We start from the raw sequence: 6,867 nt of genomic DNA, 5'->3' as shown, positions 1-6,867 counted from the left end.
AAAAAAAAAAAAAAAAAAAAAAAGCTAGATGATCATTTTTACAATGTACAAAACAAACACTCGTCCGTGTCATAAATCTGCAATTTTTTCAATCAGCTGGGGTAATAATTTGTGTATACGATTTCTTGATTGAAAAACAAACAACTAAAGTCATGTGACGCTAAAGCATTCATATTAATTAGAGACTTTCTAAATGGGCAGTACTGGTTCCACCATGATGGGTGCCGCATCGCAAACATTTAAATTTTTCAAGATCTAAATCGAAGTTGGAAAAATCCAATTTCCACAATACAATATAGTATCGTTACAGCGATTAATCTCATATCCCATTAAATCTAATACTTTTTAATCCAAAACAGATTCACTCCACGCGCATAATTATTCAAATCATGCAACATCTTTATTGTCAACGTTAAAATTTATAGTTCAGACTTCATTTCTTGAAAAGAATGCTAGCTTTCATTCAAGATTGTGGGGAAAGGTTGGTTCGAATTTATTGTCAACGTTATCCTCCAATCACAAAAACCAATAGCAAGGTAAAGATATTCATCGCCTATGTTGTTCACAAAAATCAGAACCTGCAATTTGTTCTCCACTTTCATTACTTCCAAAACTTGGATTTGTTGGACCTTCTGCCGTAGTAACCCAAGAATAATAACAAAATCAACCGCATAATAAGGAAACCCAAGGGTAAAATTGCATAATTACAACAAAAAATACGTAGTAAGCTTGATGTTTGCGCAATATAATCAAGACTTTTTAGGGACCCTAGGCAAACTTACTAAAACGGGGCCTATATAAGCAAAATAAATCTATTTTGTTGCGATTTGATATAAAATATATCACAAATTGTCAAACGATACAAAATACAAAAAAAAAAAGGCTACACACACAAAGAAAATACCACATAATCAGATTTGTATTTGGTGGTGGCAATTCTAGGCGTCTTGGTTCTTCATTTTGTCTACATACATTCTCATCATTGTCCAGAAAATCACAATTGTTTCCATCTCATTAACTAAATTTACTCACTCTTCGACACTGAATGCACTGTCATTCATTGTTTCTTCATGGTTGTCATCATTTGAAACTGAATTCATTCTCCTCGCAGAGAACTGTTAAGTTTTTCGTCTCTTATTTTTGTTTTTTTAGAATCACCACTCTTGCATTTTGTCTTTCTACTAGGACCAATTACTGCAATTGATATTTGATCATTTCAAGAATGAAAAAAATACAAAGCATGTACACAAACATGCCAAATTCGTATGTCCATGTCAGTTAACTAACAATTAAAATTGAACGATCATCATTTGGCGACGGTAACAACACAACTTAAACTAAGTCTAAAAAGTAAAAACTTCAAAAGTCTGAACCAGTGAGTGAATACAAATGCTAAATCAATTTCTTTACTGAGGAAAGAAAAGAACCTGAACTGAATAGGCATTCAGCAATACATAAAATCAGTTACTCCCCAAAATTACAATAAATATATAATGATCCACTTTTTTTTAGATAATCGATAAATGGAACTTACTTTGATTTCAGTTTCTTCTTTTTTAATTAGAGAAACCCTAGATTTCGCAATAGAGATGAGAATAAAAGAACGGTAAAAGAAGTTAAAATGCACCACCCAAAGCTAATTTTTTTTTAGCATATAGTTATCAAAAAAAAAAGGGGGGATTTTGTAGTCACTCCTGATTGCTGATGACTCACGGACATCAAACAATATTTTTTTCAAGGGCACAAACATACCCTAGCAGAACTGAAAATTTGGGGCCCCAAAAATTTGGGGGTCCTAGACCGTCACCTAGCTGGCCTATAACCAGCGAGGCCCTGATTATAATAATTAACTAATTTGAAAGTCAACAATAACTATCGGTTTATCACTTTAGTTAACAACGTGTATATATATATATATATTCCCATATCTCAACCCATTTTGTGTCAAAAAAATCAAGCAAGAAATTCTTACATAAAACGTCTAAACATACTAACGATAGGGATCTGTATTTAGCTTGTGCATAAGCATAGACGATATGGTGAACAACCAACAGCTAAGCATCACGAAACAAAACCTTACATGTCCAGAAAGAAAAGCTAAATCACTAAGAAATTTTAGGGATGCCAACTCCATACATTCGTTTGGAATAACAAATTGTCGAGTCAAACATCAGGTTGGAACAATCATTTTCGAGACGAACCAAATTTTACCATTTTATCGTGTCACTGGAGAAAAGTATTTTCTCAGGAAGCAAAGCACGATCTACATACTTTTATTTTTCTTCCGAACTGCTCACAGTACGGTCTTATATCTGACAGCCCTACTCCAAAGTCAGGAGGTCAGACTAGAACGTGATAGTGTACGAAACAATGATGGTACTTAGCTCATACAATCATCCAGAAGGATTGAGAAAGATAACAAAAACCAAGAGAATATCAAAAAAGCTTATAAAATTCGGTGCAGTTGGAGTAGTTGGTTTTAATTTTCCCAGCGCTCCAACATGCGGTTAATGCACCAGACAATTTAAAGCAAGGATTTCTCTCACTATTTTCGTTACCAAATCTTCTAGCTAGACACTGCTTCAAGATAACAGTTAATCTAGAATGCATCCAAAACCAAGTAGTTATTTGTGAAGGTGACAACTTACCACATGAAGTAAAGGAGATATTCAGCATATTCCATTAATGATCAATGTAAGAATTTTGTAAATTGAGAATCATGACGGATGAATCAAAGACTGATTCCGGATCATGACCAAGAATCGCAAGACAACCCTGCGAAGAAAAACAAAGAGCTTGCATTTTACGTAGATGAACTGAAAAGAAAATGTAAAAAAATAAAGGATTATGAAACTTGACAATAACTGAAGCAAGAAGGTGACTTCCTTCCATCATGAGAATTGGATGTCATTTTCTCAAGGACCTATACCTGCTAATCCCACCGTCGTCTTCATCATTATTTCGGTTTCATTCTCTACTCGTTAGGAGTGGAACGGAGATAGGTCAACCTTGGGTACATGTATATCCCTTGACGGTGACACCTTTTTCTCGGATTCTTTATAAATCCAAGTTGCTGCAACACCAGATTCGACATGCTCATGCTTTGTTTACAAATACAACAAAAATTCTACAACCAAGTTTAAAGTTTTTATAAGGAAAAACAACAGTAACTTGGTAATGTTCATTATATGCAAACCTGGAGAGTGCAGCACTTGCGTCCTTATCTGCATTTCCATCAGTGATTTGTCAGGAGCTTGTATCATTGTATGGAAAAACTGCATTGGTACCCACAACTTGAACAAAAATGAAAACTGAATTATGGTCTTTTCTTTAATCTCAGCAAGTAAGAACTCTCGTACGCTGTCCCAATCATTTTCTTCACTTCCTGACAAGATTTTTAATGAGATAACAATCTTAGAACAATGATCATCATCTACGAAGATGGATATCCATAGAATTTTTTGAGATGTGCCGGTATTATATGCTTCGGGTTTTGATCCCATGCAGCTTTTTCTCACGCAGTTTCAACAACACGAGAAATTTCGTGTCGACCATCATCACTTTAAAGCTATTAGTATTGTATTTTTTTTCCTTGGACCAGTTTTTGCCATACCGAATTTTCTGGTGAGGTTTTAACGAGACGATGCCTTTTTGCTCGGACTTTTCCCATCAGGTTTTTATCGAGAATTTTTTTAAAATGATGGTCATCCAACGAAAAGTGTTACGTATTGTCGGTTTCACATTTGTGGCTGACCACATTTTTAGTGGGACCCGGACAAGCCACCTTGTACAAGTACGATGACTAACATTAAACGGATTAACATCTTCACTTAACGCCACATGTATAGGCTCGTGGAAGATGGATGTGCACCCAGCGTGCATGTATGAATTTGAGTTGGACTATAAATAGTCTTTAGTGGCTGTACAACGTGTAAGAAGAAATGAGAAATAAAATTCCCTTTTCTCCTCCCATGTCCAGTACAAGTGATAATGTACACATATAGTAGTATATGCAGTGAATAAGAAGTTAGTCTTTCGTTTCTAACTTTCTGATACTTAGTGAACAATATCCTAATTGCCATCGAACTTTGATCATTAGTAACTCAATGTTCAGTTAGGATAAAAGAAACTATAACACGTTATGAGAATTCTGTCATCTGATACGTTAATAGAATTACTGATTTCTGGAACCGAAACCACAAAAAGGTTTCCTAAATTGCATTATCGTTGACATGGATTCTAACTCAATAATATTTAAAATATACGTAGTTTCTACCTGCAGCACAAAACCTAGATGACAAACTTAAAATAAAAATGCGGAAAAAAATATAACATACCTTCCGCTCTAAAAATAAATACAGAAGACGAAATGCTCGACCACAATAGAGACCGAGAATTTACTCCGAAATTGATGATCTAGATTTGGTTGTAGATCCCATGTTGCACTTGCCTAATTCTAAACTCGCAAAGAAGCGAGAAAATGTGTCGTCAAACTTCGGGAGAAAAACTCTTCTTATACACGGTTATGTGTTTGGGTTCGATTCCGTAAGAAAAGAAACGGACGGTGCGTGAATTCCATTGATTATTGAGTCTATTGAATTTGACAACGAAATGAGAAGAAAAACGGTCGAGTTCAATATCATTCCTTATTGACAACAAAATGAAACGGTCGCTCGGCGTTTTTTTCCCTCTTAGCATTTAACCCCAAACTGTATATGAACCGTTAGATCAGAGCATAAAAGTAGGAAGGATTCTCAGCCACGATTCATGTCTTGCTCTTTTCAACAATTTTAGAACGACGAGCACCGTCGATCGGTTAAAAAAGCTATTTTTGAACCGTCATATCGGGAAAAACACATTTATTTTTGTAAGATAGACTAGATATGATCCGTGCCGTAACGATACGGACAACGGATTTGATCAATCTATACAACAACACATTTATGGTTATCTGGCATGTCGTATGCTTTTGGTCGACTAAAAACACCGATCAATTTCTTAAAAAACGACAGTGCTAAGTAAAATAAGTAAAATCATGTGGATTGACCGATGAAGTTTATTTTCTGGTAATTATGACTCGTCCCATCAATATGTTCTACAATCTTGCAATCCGAGATTACATTGTTAGCCGGAAACAACACCGGGAATCCCGTTAATATTCAAGCAAAAGAAAAGCAATATCTAATTTATCATTAGGACATACACTAAATAGCTAAGCAACCCAACAAACTAATCATTCACTGGATTTCACACAGTTGGTATGTTGTATAAAAAAATTTCAGTTGTACTAATTTCATGTCCGTTAATGATATTTTTGTGAGCAAATTTGGCCTTTTACATTATTCACACAGTGTATTGTCTATGACAAAAAGCTCTGTTATGACTTGCAGGAAATACTAAACTGATGGTTGCTTATTTACAAGTTGTTTCTTAAAAAACTGTGTACCCTGAAAATACCACCCTTAAACAACAACTTAGAGACATCATAAAGACATCAATATTTGAACTTGGTAATCATGAAAATGAATGAGAAACCTAAAAACCTCCATGTTAATGCCAACATTACCAGAGACCCAATACCCAGATTAGGGACTCTTCTAGTCAACCTGCATGTTTGGTAGTATAAGGACACCTTTCAGAGACCTGCAAATGAACATAGAAAAGAAAATTGTATACACATAAAAATATCAAAAGCTTGGTAACCTCCAAACGATTGCTTTAATTTAGACATTTCTACAATAGCCAGAAAATTCCATAAAGCAAAGGACATCTGGGCTACGTGGGGTCGTGCCATAGGGAATTCTAAAATTTAACTTTGTGATCGTTAAGCAACATGCTAGCTACAATGTCAGGACAGAAACTCAGTGAAAAATAATGCAAATGGAAGCTTCGTTAAGTATCCATTCAGTGACTCCTTCAAAGCACACACTTAGTATTTTCTCAAGTAACATTAAATCATTGCCTTATTATATTGTTGTTTGCCAGCGTCATCTCTAAAAAAACTCTCATCATGTCGGGTACATTATTTTTGAGTCAGTAAGTACATTTCTAGAATGAAAGCTATAATAGGGGGAAAATGATATGTAATGGGATCACCTACAACTTTGGCCATGCACTTGTTGCATCCCAAACAGTACCAACCTTTGTTAGTTATAACTCTGGTTGCACTTTCTTTGACAATGATTCGGTTCAATGCCTACACACATTGGTGATTACCCATATGTGACGTGAGTTATTCAGCCACGGTTGAGAATATAAACACATGGAATGGAAGTAATATGGATAGGTATATATGCACCTGTTATTTGGAGTCCCACTTGCATTCCAACAATTAAGAAATTGTTTTTGTGTTATTTGGCATAGTGAGGTCAACAACGTGTTACCTATTTTGATCAGGATGTGTTATTTGTCGGGCTGGTGTTATTCGGAAAGACCTGGTGTACATCCAGCTTAAACAATGAGAATTTACAATTGTCTTCATAGCAACCAAAAATTATCATCAGAGCACATGTCATACCTTTCTATCATGTCAAGAACCTCAGGAATAGCAAGGCTAAAAAAGACCTTAGTAGCATTCGTGGAAGACAAAGAGTATTTGCCTGACCAAACAAACAGGGTCATAAATAATTGAAGTTGATAAGTAATGGACATTTAAAGACTCTGTAAGTGGAAAGTTAGGCTCTGTAAAGGTAAGCAGCGATTACATAGAGTTAAAGACGCAAAGCAAGAGAATTGGTATATACAAACACCTCAGGTTTTGGAGAGTAAGGTCGCGCATCATGCAATGCTGACCATTGGGTCTCTTCATGGCTTGCAGATTTGTGAAACTGATTAGCACACCAATGACATCTGTAGAGGGGGGGGGGG

The 6,867-nt window shown here is 35.5% G+C and overlaps 1 protein-coding gene across 1 annotated transcript in view; it reads right to left on the bottom strand.

Moving 5' to 3' along the window:
* Positions 1 to 6,867, bottom strand: part of LOC113361057 (major latex protein 22-like) — a 23,968-nt gene that overhangs the window by 14,422 nt on the left and 2,679 nt on the right. The gene's annotated exons all lie outside the window — the stretch shown is intronic.

This window comes from Papaver somniferum, chromosome 3, assembly GCF_003573695.1.
Source record: "Papaver somniferum cultivar HN1 chromosome 3, ASM357369v1, whole genome shotgun sequence".
NCBI lineage: Eukaryota > Viridiplantae > Streptophyta > Magnoliopsida > Ranunculales > Papaveraceae > Papaver > Papaver somniferum.
This window is presented reverse-complemented; position numbering and strand designations above follow the sequence as displayed.